The sequence below is a fragment of the Cricetulus griseus genome, chromosome 2, assembly GCF_003668045.3.
Source record: "Cricetulus griseus strain 17A/GY chromosome 2, alternate assembly CriGri-PICRH-1.0, whole genome shotgun sequence".
Taxonomy (NCBI): Eukaryota; Metazoa; Chordata; class Mammalia; order Rodentia; family Cricetidae; genus Cricetulus; species Cricetulus griseus.
In genome coordinates, this window is record NC_048595.1 from 20,624,902 (window position 1) to 20,637,872 (window position 12,971).

Here is a 12,971-nt window from a genome sequence, read left to right on the forward strand (position 1 = left end):
TCAATTCCCAGCACCCATAAAATGGCTCACAGCTGTCTGTAAACCAGCTCAAAGGGATCCGACGCCCTTTTCTAGTGTCCTCAGACAACAGCACTCACATGCATACACCCGCACACATATGCATAATTACAAAGTTTAAATTGAAAATACAACCTTTGAACTAAGAATATTAAAACTGTTATGATGAAGCATGAGTGGAACCTTGGTGGATTCCATGGGTGACCAGGCAGGGGACAAACATGCCAGGCAGACAGAGCTTAGTGAGAAGTTTTATTAGAAAGGGAAAAGGAGGAAAGGAAAGAGAAAAGAGGTAAAGAGACACAGAGGCAGAGAGAGGACAGAAGAGACAGGAAAAGTCCTGTCTGCCCCGGGGGAACAGCAGGAAAGAGAGCGTAAGTGGGTGGGGGGGTCTTTCTTTTAAAGGGGCCCTTTGCACCTGTGTGCAGACTACACAACCATGGAACCCTGGGCTGACCAGGGTACTGCCTGAGTGCATTCTGCCAGGTGACAGGGGCAGGCCAGCTTAATGCCTGAATCCTTATAAAACCCCTTAAGAGTAAGGTCCAAATAGTAAGAAATTACTATGAAAGATTAGATAAGTTGGGCCTGCAGAGCTGATAAACTCCACACAAGCCCTTTCTATACAAATTTTCAAGAAAAGATGTTTTCAAACTTCTGGACAATTTAACATCATTACAAGCCAATCACATGTTTTTATTCAGAATATATACAAAACTCATCACAGTCACAAATATTCCCAGAAAACAAAAACAAAAACAAATATTCCCAGGGGATCCAAATATGAACCCACAGTACTAATAGCTAACATTTACGGAAGGCTTTTTATGGATCATGCACTGTTCTAAGTACCATTATACACTACTATTTTCATTTTTCCATTATACCTGTAACATAAGAGCCATTTATGATCAACACCATTGGACAGAAGAGAAAACTAAAGGCACAGCCGGTAACCAGCTCAAGGTTATATACCTACTAAGTCACCAACTGGAATTCAAGTTCAGGCAGGTTTATCTTCAAGTCCACAGCTTTGTGTCTCACAGACAACACTAGTGATTGTAAAAGTTGAGTGGTGTAAAAACATATGCTATGCATGCCACAGTCACCAGCAGCCAGCACTGACAGGGCAAATGACAGGACTCTGAGAAGGCAAGCTTTCTCCTTTATCCCTTCCAGCTCTCATTCTCCCAGCTTTCCGCTGCTCACGTATGCGGGTCCCTCTCAAGTGCACTGACAGTGCCTGACCCACAGCAAACGCTCATCAAGTGTGAGGTGGTGATAACTGGCTAGGTGTGGGACCTCAAGCCTGGATTCATAGCATGCAGTCTTCAGCAAGCTGAAGCAGGAAGACTGTTGTGAATCTGAATTTGAGGCCAGCCTGTGTGTAGCACGGTGACACTAAAAAAATTAAATAAAAAATAAAAATCTAAATAAATAAGAGGTAATAACTGACTAAAAGCAAAAAGTTGACTATGCCTGCTGACCTCACCTCACTAATGGCTCAGACAGGACAGAAATGCTGCAATCCACACCTTCCTTTCTGCTCTAAGTTTCAAAAATGAACAGGGACAATGGATGTGATCCATCACTTCCAATCCTATGACCTCATACATATGAACAAACTGCTTCATTCCCTCAGTCCTCTTTTCTTGACTTTAAAGTCTGGAATGGGGAAAAGAAAAGAAAGAATAAAGCAGCTTTGTGACCAACTGACTAAATGCCAGGGAAAATGACATCTATGAAAAGCACCAAATAGGCCTAAACTTTGACTGTCACATGAAAACTAAGGGTTCTTATGGTGGATGCGATATAGACCAAGCACTTTCATGGCTTCATGATTCAGGGTTCCTACAGTTGTGGGGGCTATTTTTTAATTTTTAAGTTTTTTTATTATACACAGGGGCTGGAGAGATTCTTAGCAGTTAAGACTGTGTACTGCTCTTGCAGGACTTGGGTTCTGTTCCCAGCACCCTTATCAATCAGCTCATAACTGCCTATAACTCCAGTTCCAAGGGATCTGGTGGCCTTGGTCCTCTGATGGCACTTGCACATAAAAACTCATACAGATACACACACATACACATAAAAGTAATAAAAATGATTCACAGGAATGGGTTTAACTATGACACTTTTATGCATATATGATGGGGGATGTCCTTCTGCATGCTGTGAATAGGTTTATCTTATTGGTTGATGAATAAAGCGGTTTCAGCCAATGGACAGGCAGGATGTAGCCAGGTAGGAAGTATAGGTGGAACTACAATACAAAGAGAAGTCTGGGAAGAGGAACAAAGAGAGGGAGTTGAGAGAGACGCCATGTACCTGCTGAAAAAGCAAGAGGTCCAGGCATTCTCCGGTAAGCCAAATCCATGTGAGATACACAGATTAATAGAAATGGGTTAGTAATTAAAAGAGAGCTAGCCAACAAGCCTGAGCCATCAGCCAGACTGTTTATAATTAACATTAGCCTGTGTGTATTTATTTGGGACTAAATGGCTGAAGGGCCAGGTGAGACAGAAACTTCCGACTACACAAGTGTGTAAAGCATTTTGAACATGTTTACCTCTCTTGTTGTTTCTGGTTTGTTTGACACAGAGTCTCAAGTAGCCCAAACTGGCCTTGAGTACAATTTGTAAGTGAAGATGACTCTTTTAACTCTTGATTTTCCTGCCACTACCTCCCAAGAGCTGGGATTGTATGCACCAATGGTTTACTGAAGTTTAAAATCATGGTCCAGTAGGGTCCCCTCTCAACTGTTTTTACATAATTATGTGGTTAAAATCTTTACATAATCAAGGTTAACTTTCAGAGGACAAAACCTAGTAAACCCAGGTCCTGTAGAGATGACTCAACAGTTAAGAGGGTGCATTGACAGAAGACCTGAGTTCAGTTCCTGGCACCCAAGTCACAACTGCCTTTAACTCCAGCTCCAGCAGGAATCTCATGCCTCTAGCCTCCAAGGGCACCTGCAATAGTATGGATATACCCACACGAAGACATATGCAACTCACATAATTAAAAAAAAAATCTTCCACTGGTCAGTGGTTTGCACAACTTTAATCCCAGCATTTGGGAGGCAGAAGCAGGAAGATCTCTGAGTTCAAGGGCAACCTGGTAGAGAGCCAGATCCAGGACAGAGCTATACAAAGAAACCCTGTCTTGAAAAACCAACCAACCAACCAACAAGTAAATAAATGCCCCCTCCAATTCAGTAAATCCAAAAGTTTAATCCCCCAAAAGCTAAAGTACAAAAGCTAGAACTAGAATTTTTCAATATAGGTATACTACATTAGAAATTATCACAGCAACTTTGTGACTTAAGACCAACCAGCAACCCCTTTCAATGAAATACAATAAAACAGAAAATACTCCAATTCATCACCAGTAAATTGTCTCAACTTAACTTTCTTCCATTTTGAACACTGGCATGTACATGTATGTGCATAAGTACTGAGTAACAAAGTAACATGCATCTATAGTGGACCATGACCAAAACTCTGAAAGCCACTTTGTCAAAAACAAAAACTGACCAATCAAAAAAGGAACAAAGGGCCGGGCGTTGGTGGTGCACGCCTTTAATCCCAGCACTCGGGAGGCAGAAGCAGGTGGATCTCTGTGAGTTCAAGACCACCCTGGTCTACAAGGGCTAGTTCCAGGACAGGCTCCAAAGACAGAGAAACCCTGTCTCAAAAAAAAAAAAAAAAAAAAAAAAGGAACAAAGGGCCTACAAGATGGCTAGGCAGGTAAAGGCACCTGCCACCAAAGCCCAATGACTTGAGTACCCGCTAGAAACTCACACAGTAGGAGACAACAGATCCCACCAAGCTTTTCTGTGACTGCCATATAACATGCTATAAAACAGGCACACACAGAGAGATAAATAAAGGTAAAAAAAATTTAAGGAGTGAAGTATCTATTTCAAATTATATACCAAAGTTTTGATGGTTCAATAAATTAGTTTCATTAATATCTACTTTTTTTTTCCTTTTGAAGACCTCATTATGTAGCCCTGGCTGCCCTGGAACTCACGGAGATCCACTTAGCTCTGCCTCCTGAACTAATAAAGCATGTACCACTGCATCTGGCAGAAATTAAACTTTTATTTAAATAGTAAGCTTTTGAGGCAGGAGGACCTCAAGTAGAAATAAAATCCACTAATTTAAATTACTATTTTAGATAGGGTGGTCTTAATGAGATGGTTATATTTAATTTTGCAAAAACTTCCACTTTTGGAAATGAAGCCAGAAGTAGGCAGAAATCTGTTTTAGCCTTTTGTTTTATATTCCAAAGTTCATAAACTCACATGAGGGAATGCTAACAGGTGAGCACTTAAAGACTATTTATTATACAAGCTTTTTCAATATGCTACAAGCTAAAGAAAGTGATCTGACTACTAATGTATGTTTCTCAGGAAGTTAAACACACACACACACACACACACACACACACACACACACACACACACACACACACACACACACACACAGAGGTAGTGGCATGTTTGCAATGTGCCTTAAGCCGGCATTCAAAAACACACAGGTAAACCTTCTGATAGGGTTCCCAACCAAATCAGTACCGTTGGGAGCAAGAGGGATGGTTGGTTGATCACTTAAGAGTATGAGTTCACCTGACATGGTGGCATACACCTTTAGTCCCCAGCCCTGGGGAGGCAGATCTCTGTCAGTTCAAGGTCAGCCTGGTCTGAGTTCAGTCCCTGTAACCACCTGCATGTAACTGCAGTTCCAAGAATCCCTCACTTCTAATGGCTCCTGCCTTCATGTGCACATATCCATACTCAGACACGAAAGCAGACACATACTCAAAAATAAGTATTTTATTAAAAGCAGTGATATTGGCCAGATGGGGCATGGTACTGCACACCTTTAATTCTAGCACTTGAGAGGCACAGACAGGTGGATCTTTGTGAATTGGAGGCTAGCATAGTGATCGCAAGGTCAGCCAAAGTAACACAGCAACACCTTGTCTCAAAAGAAAAAGTGATAATTTCTGTATTAAATAAATTGCTTTTTAAACCTTAAACTTGTATAGTTCCTTTATGATGCAGAAGACTAAAAATGGTCTCTTGAACAAAACAAAACAATTATGAAGTTGAAAGTTCAAAGACCAGATTCAAATCTACTTAACTAGCATTGTTACTCCTGTGCTGTTTCTGCAAATGGGAAATTAGAATGTACTTCATAACGCTGTAAGAAGTGGAGTTGGTAATGTGTATGAACTATTTAGAATAGAATAATGCCTGGCATAAGGGCATGTAGTCTTGCTGTGTAGGCCATGCTCGGCTGGAGCTCACAATCACCATCTTCCAGCTGTGGCCCAAGCCCTGGGCCTGCAGGCACCAGGCACATGCCCACCTGAATTCACTTTTCTTTCTTTCTTCCTCCTCCTCTTTATTTCTTTTTGTTCTGTTTGCTATTTTACTACAGATTTAGTAGTTCAGTTGTAAAAGAAATCACCAAATGAAAATTACTTGTACTTACCAAGAATGTAATCTATTAAGCTGCGACAGAGACTCAAGCAATAAGCTTAAACTCTAAAATGGTTTCAAAGCAATAAGAAATCATACATCTAGTTTTAAATGTCATATGCTATTTTCACTGATGAATGACACATTCTTAGGTCTGAAAGTTGGTTGTTCATTTTCTGGGAGTTTAGTTTCTATTTTTAGTTTGGTTTGATTTTTCTGAGACAGAATCTCACTCAAACTCACCAAAATCCCTACTTCCTCCCAAGTACCAGGCTTACAAATGTGCATAACGTCCCTCTTAAATTAGTTTAATTCTAATTATGTTAAGTCTTTATTTAACTCAGAAATTTTTTTATTAGTTCAAATTAGGAACAAGCTTGTTTCATATGTCAATCTCTTCTCCCTCTCCCTCCCCTCCCCCCTTACCCCTCCTACCTCACCCCGACCTACCCCCCACCCCTTATGTCCCAAACAGCTTTTGATTAACTCAGAAATTTATAAACAAGATGAGATTCAGAGTTTAATATAATTGCTGGTCCTATACAAGATTATTTAATTCATGTAAACAGTCTAAATATGTAATATTATAATGGACACAGTAGACACCCAATTTATATTTACTTAAAGGACTGTACTACAAAGATTACTACTCACTATTTTACTGGAAGAAAAAAAATCTAGCTGGTACAAATATTAACCAAACTAATAAGTTAAAGTGCATCCACTGCAATCTGTAGTAGGATCTTTACGATATTAAATCCTATCTACGATGGACTGGTCTGTTAGCCTATTTAAAATAAACTACTATTAGGATACACATGGTGGCATCCGCCCACATCCCAGCATTTGGGAGATGGAGGCAAGAGGTCAAGAGGTCAAGGTCATCCTCATCTATATAAGAAGTTGGAGGCCAGCCTGGGATATGTGAGCTCCATTTAAAAAAAAAAAAAAAAAAAAAAAAAAAGACTGAAACTGTAGATTTCTTGTTTTAAAATAATTTTGCATATTCAAAAGGGAAAACATTAAAGACAAATATTATGAGGCCCATACTTTAAATGCCTGGTTTTGTTTTATTATTATTGGAGGAGTGGAATATTTGGTTTTTCAAGACAGCGTTTCTCTGTGTAACCCTGGCTGTCCTAAAACTAGCTCTGTAGACCAGGCTGGCCTAGAACTCAGAGATCCACCTACGTCTGCCTGCTGAGTATTGGGATTAAAGGTGTTTGTCTTTACCACCCGGCTTAAATATCTAATTTTTAAATTTACAATAAATAAAATACTTCTACTTACTAACTAGCTACCTTATGACTTAGGTTGATGGCTCCAAGATGGTATGTTCCATCATGTGTTATTTTCTCTATTGTAAAGCACACATATTAAGAAAAGGAACAGGCACCTACATTTTTAAATTAATCAGAATATAAAATCCAGTTCTTTTTCCTAGTACTTTACTATAAATACAGTTCAACCTTTTGGTATAAACCACTTAGGAAAATTTATGGAATAATAACCCAGTCCTAGCACTATTTCTATTTGAACTAATCTTCCTCCATTTTTTTAAAAAAAATAATTTTTTATTCTTACTTTATGTGCATTGGTGTTTTGCCCATATGCATGTCTGTGTGAGGGCATCAAATCTTGGAAATTACAGACAGTTGTTAGTTGCCACACTGGCACTGGGAATTAAACCAGGTCCTCTGGAAGACCAGAGTTCATAACCGCTGAGCCATCTCTCCAGCTCCTGCATTTAAATGAAACACAAACTACAGTAACATGTAGTCACCTGCAATATACAAAAATCTTTTAGACAAATAGCTACTAAAAAATAAGCTTCATGAGAGCCTTTTATTTGTGGTAAAAGAGAATGAAGTCATGAAGTAGCGTAAGCAGATCACAAATCCAAGGACAATAGGAAGGACAGGTTGGAGGTATATTTTGCTTCTCAAATATTTAAAATTGCATCATCCTTTAAATATCATAGTACACAAAGGGAAAAAATTAATATATTTATGACAAAGTACAGTAACAAGTTAACGAAAATAACAACCAAAAATGATCAAGCCAAAACCAGAAAGCGTGGTAGGTATAAAACATGTAGAAATACTTCCTAAATTGATCTCTCAGACTTAAAAAAAACAAACCTAAGGTAGAAATTGCTATAGAAAACCGACAGTGAAGCCAGGTGGTGGTGGTGCATGCCTTTGGTCCCAGCACTCAGGAGGCAGAGGCAGAGGGGCAGAGGGGCAGAGGGGCAGAGGGGCAGAGGGGCAGAGGGGCAGAGGGGCAGAGGGGCAGAGGGGCAGAGGCAGGCAGATCTCTGGGAGTTTGAGGCCAGCATGATCTACAGAGTGAGTTCCAAGACAGGAAGGACAACACAGAGAAACTGCCTCAAAAAGACAAAAAAGAAAAAGAAAAGCAACAATGATTTCTCTTCAGAGCTTTGAAAACACACTGTCAGGTGAGTGGTGGTGGTGGTGGTGGTGCATACCTTTAATCCCAGCACTCAGGAAGCAGAGGCAGGCAGATCTCTGTGAGTTTGAGGACAGCCTGATCTACAAAAGCAAGTTCCAGGACACCCAGTGCTAAACAGTGAAATGGGACCCACACTGTCTCTAGTGACTAGGGAGTTGGCAGCTGTGATGATTGGAATGAAAATGGCTCCCCACAGGCTCATACTTTATTTTTTTTTTAAAGATTTTATTTATTATGTATACAACAGTCTGCTTTCATGTATATCTGCACACCAGAAGAGGGCACCAAATCTCATAACAGATGGTTTTGAGCCACCATGTGGGTTCTGGGAATTGAACTTAGGACCTCTGGAAGAGCAGCCAGTGCTCTTAACCTCTGAGCCATCTCTCCAGCCCCGGCTCATACTTTAAATGCTTGGTCCTCAAGGACTGGGAGATGTCTTGCTGGAGTGGGTGTGGCCTTGTTGGAGGAGGTGTGTCACTGGGGATGGGTTTGAGGTTTCTAGAGGCAAGGACCAGGCTCAGTCTCAAGTTCCTGCATGTTCTCTCCTACCTGCTTCTTGCCATGACCATGGATTAACCCTCTAAAACTGTAAGCAAGCCCCCAAATTATGCTTTCTTTTGTAAGAGTGGCCTTGGTCACAGTGTCTCCTTACAGCAATAGAACAGTAACTAAGACAGCAGGTAAGTAAGAAAGGCAGGTTCTTCAGTAGCTAGAAAGTCTATCAATGTTCTATCCCAAGTTCTGGGGCAAGAACATGGCTGCTCCAGTAACAGCATAAAATCTTCATTTTATTTAGGGACTTTTACACAGAATTTAGATCACAACACAACAATATCACTTTAAAACTATCTTCTACTTCTGCATTAACCGTTTCTCTAGTCGCTTTTTAAAGGCAAATCCACATTACAGATTTTATTTTGTTTTTTATTTTGGAGACACAATCTGGCCTGGAACACAAAGGTATCTACCTGACTCTGCCTCCCAAGTGCTGAGATTAAAAAAGCATGTACCATCTGGGTGTTGGTGGTGCACGCCTTTAATCCCAGCACTCGGGAGGCAGAGGCAGGTGGATCTTTGTGAGTTTGAGGCCAGCCTAGTCTACAGTGCGAGTGCCAGGATAGGCTCCAAAGCTACACAGAGAAACCCTGCCCCCCCCCAAAAAAAAAACAAAAACAAACAAACAAAAAAAGGCATGTACCACCATGCCTGTTCATGGCACAGATTAAAAAGGCATGCACCACCATGCCTGTTCATGGCACAGATTAAAAAGGCATGCACCACCATGCCTGTTCATGGCACAGATTAAAAAGGCATGCACCACCATGCCTGTTCATGGCATAGATTTAAAAGGCATGCACCACCATGCCTGGCCATGGCATAGATTAAAAAGGCATGTACCACCATGCCTGGCCATGGCATAGATTAAAAAGGCATGCACCACCATGCCTGGCCAAGGGATAGATTTTTTTCAGGGTACAGATTTTTGATCCGAATAGTTTCATTCCTATATCGTAAATCCATCAATATGGCCCACCAAATCCTATGTTGTGCTACTAGTCTACAGCTTTCAAAGAACTAAAACTCATCGCTCTGAATGCAAGTACAGGACTTTTTTTTAAAAAATGATCTTGGTGGGTTGGAGAGATGGTTCAATGGTTAAAGGCATTGGCTGCTTTTCCAGAGGACCCAGGCTTGAGTTCCAGCACCCATATGGGAGCTCACAACCATCTGTAACTCCAGTTCCAGGGAATGTGATGCCCTCTTCTGGCCTGCTCTGGCACCGGGTACTTATACCAAAAACAAAAAAGAAAAGACTTTGGAAAAATCATCACTAATTCTTTTTTCTTTTTTTTTGGGGGGGGGCAAACACACACACACACACACACACACACACACACACACACACACACACACCCGGGGGGGGGGGGTGTTAATTCCAAGGCAGGGTTTCTCTGTGGCTTTGGAGGCTATCCTAGAACTCGATCTGTAGACCTGGCTGGCCTTGAAATCACAGAGATCCACCTGCCTCTGCCTCCCGAGTGCTGGAGTTAAAGGAGCGCTCCACCACCGCCCAGTCTTCATCATTAATTCTTAAAGCTGGGTATCAATGAAGGAGTACATCTGAACTCTAAATTCCCTTTGGCTATAGACTATAAAAAAATTTCACTAAGTTTGAACTGAAAATATGGTTAAGATACAGTCAAGCATGATTGCACAGGCCTGTAATCCCAGAGTTTAGAAGGTGGAGGCAGGAGTTCAGGGCTATTCTGAGATGCATAGAAAGTTCCAGGCCAACCTGGGGTCAAAACACACCACAAAAACAGAGGAAGGAGGGAAGGACGGTAAAGAAGGGGAGGAAAGAATATAAAGTTCAGAAATAAGTAGCTGAAAGTTGTGTACCAACTATATACGTAAAAAAGAAATACTCTTCAAACCTGAAGCAAAGAAGCCACTAGAGCCAGCCACTGTTATTGGGGTTGTTTTGTTTTGTTTTGTTTTTAAGATGGGAAAAGAGGCTGAACAGAGGCTGCCCTCCCTCACTAGTTAAATCCTGAAAGCCAACCAGAAGGGTCTTTCTCTGTGGCACCTAGGACTAACATGGCCAAACTCCAAAGGGCTTTGCTAAAAATAGGTGAAGAGAGCAGCCCAATTTTGGACTAAGCCAGTCTATGCTACACTCTCATATGTGTATATGAGGGAGCACTCCGCCAAGAGAAACCAATAATAAGTGTTTTATTTGTTCTGTACAATATTTAAATATTAATGCTGAATTTTAGACCGTTCACACACAAAAGAAAATGACGGCCGAAATGAAACGCTACAAACACCAAAAACCTGAAGGGGGAGGAGATTATCCAAACCTGTACCTCAAGATATACCTAAGATCACAAAATTTGAGAACCAGGACACTAATCATTAAGTCTAACCCGTTCACATTATAGATGATTAAAAACCTCCAGAGAAGGTAAGATGTCTTTAACTTCAAAGTAAGAAAATGACGGTTTCTAAACCATGGTGGCAACACTAAAGAAAAACAAATTAGAAGAATATTCCAAGAAGTAATGTCTGGCTTGTAAGGAAAATGACTTTGCTTTACATTAGCGAATTCTAGCAGAAAACAGTTAACACCACACTAAAAATGTTTTAGAAGTTAAGTTTATAAACCCAGGGCTGGTAATCTCCCAACAAACTCGGTCCTGTGTCACAACAACTGTCCTCCAACTAAAAATGCAGCCGGAGTGCAGAGCATCCGCATTTTTGCCTCAGCTGTGCACATCATTCTCGTGGGGCAGGGGACACAAAAACGGACAGGACGCACTCAAGACCTGTCAATTAACAAAGCTCACACCAGCTCGACGGCGGGCCCGCCGCCACCTGTTCGCTGCTGCTCTGAGAGAGAGCCGGGACAACTAACGCAGAGCAAAGAAAGTGGAAACGCCTTTGTTGTTTTCGGGCTAGGAGAGCGATCGGGGTTCGGTCCAACCTGGCGCCTCAGGGCAAAACTTGCCCAGGCTGGAGAAGCCGGCCCGGGCCGAGGCTCTCAGGAAGCCGGCGTGGGGCTCCCAGGAGGCAGGCGCACACTCTTGTCACCTCCGTCCTCGTCCCTGGCGGGGTTAGGGTCACAGGTGAGGAGGGCGAGGGCACGGAGGGGCCGAACCCCGACGCCCCGGGGGCGAGGCGCTAAGGGAGCAGCGGGCAGAGGCCGGGCGGAGGCGCCGAGGTGAGAAGGGGCGAGGCCAGCGTGACGGAAAAGGCTCGAGGGCGAGACCGGCGGGGACGAGGGACCGGCGAAGGGACCCCCACCCTGCAGGACCCGGGAGGAACTCTCCAGCCGTCGCCCTGCAGGCTGCACCCGAGCCGCCGCGCTCACGCCCCGGCGGCGGCGGCGGCTACTCACCCGAAGGCTGCAGACGCCCCACGGCACAACATGGGACCGCTACGGACCCACTCTGGAACCAACAGAGTGGCGGAAACCGCGGCGTTAGCGTGACCCGGATGCGCATCCCTAGGAACCGGAAGTAGGCTGCGGGGTCGCCTCACGATCCACACCTCGTTCCGCCCGAACCCTGAGTCTGCATCAGGCTTCTCGGGGCGGGGAAAGGCCCAGGCCCCGCCCACGTCGGCGACGGAGGTCAATGACTGATTCCCTGGGTCCTAAGCACTGGTCGCTTTCGGATGCTGCTCAGCATCCTGGGTGAAAAGTACCCGCCCTTCCTTACCCTTCCTGCACCAAAACAAAGTCTTGTTTCCTAGCTCAGGCTGGCCTCGAACTCACGATCCTCTTCCTTAACCCGAGGACTGGTGATACAAGGCTCGTGCCTCCACGGCCAGCCACAGCTCTCATTTTTGAAAGTTCTTCAAAATGCGAGTGGCTCCTATGGTAAAGGGGCGATGAGGTTAGAATACTGACTGCAATCCGTAGATTTAGGAAAGCTGGAAAAGGAAAGATGAATGGGAAGTTTTGAAGACACAACTTGGAAGGCTAGTTCAAAGTGAACGCTCTTATCTGAAATTTAATTTATGCCTATGTTTTTAGGAACACCTCTCTCCCCCTCCCTCTTCCCCCCCTCTCCTTTCACCCGTGTCTCTCTCTCTCTCTCTCCCCCTCTCCCCTCTTTCCCTACCTCCCGCTCTCTCTCTCTCTCTCTCTCTCTCTCTCTCTCTCTCTCTGTCTGTCTCTCTCTCTCCCCTCTCCCCTCTCTCCTCCCTCCCTCTCTCTCTCTCTCTCCTCTCTCTCTCTCTCTCCCATCTCTCCCCTCCCTCCCTCTCTCCCCTCCCCCCCCCCCACTCTCTCCCTTTTTTCTGGGACAGGGTTTCTCTAAGTACTCATGGCTGTCCTGGAACTCACTCTGTAGACCGGGCTGGCCTTGAACTCAAAAATCTGCCTCCCGATTGCTGGGTTTAAAAGCATGTACCATCACCATCAGCTCAGGGACATTTTTTAATGCTTCATTAACTTTAAAATACAATTCAAGTCTGGGCAAAGAAT

At 43.3% G+C, this 12,971-nt stretch overlaps 1 protein-coding gene across 2 annotated transcripts in view; it reads right to left on the reverse strand.

The window, feature by feature from the left end:
* Eya3 (EYA transcriptional coactivator and phosphatase 3) overlaps positions 1–12,020 on the reverse strand; it is an 85,910-nt gene extending 73,890 nt beyond the window's left edge. The window contains exon 1 of one of the 2 annotated variants that reach the window (XM_027399526.2): positions 11,880–12,020. The gene's annotated coding sequence lies outside the window, so the exon portion shown is untranslated. The remainder of the gene's footprint in view (positions 1–11,879) is intronic. The other variant, XM_027399527.2, reaches the window with a different exon arrangement.
* Between the last annotated feature and the right edge of the window lie 951 nt (positions 12,021–12,971).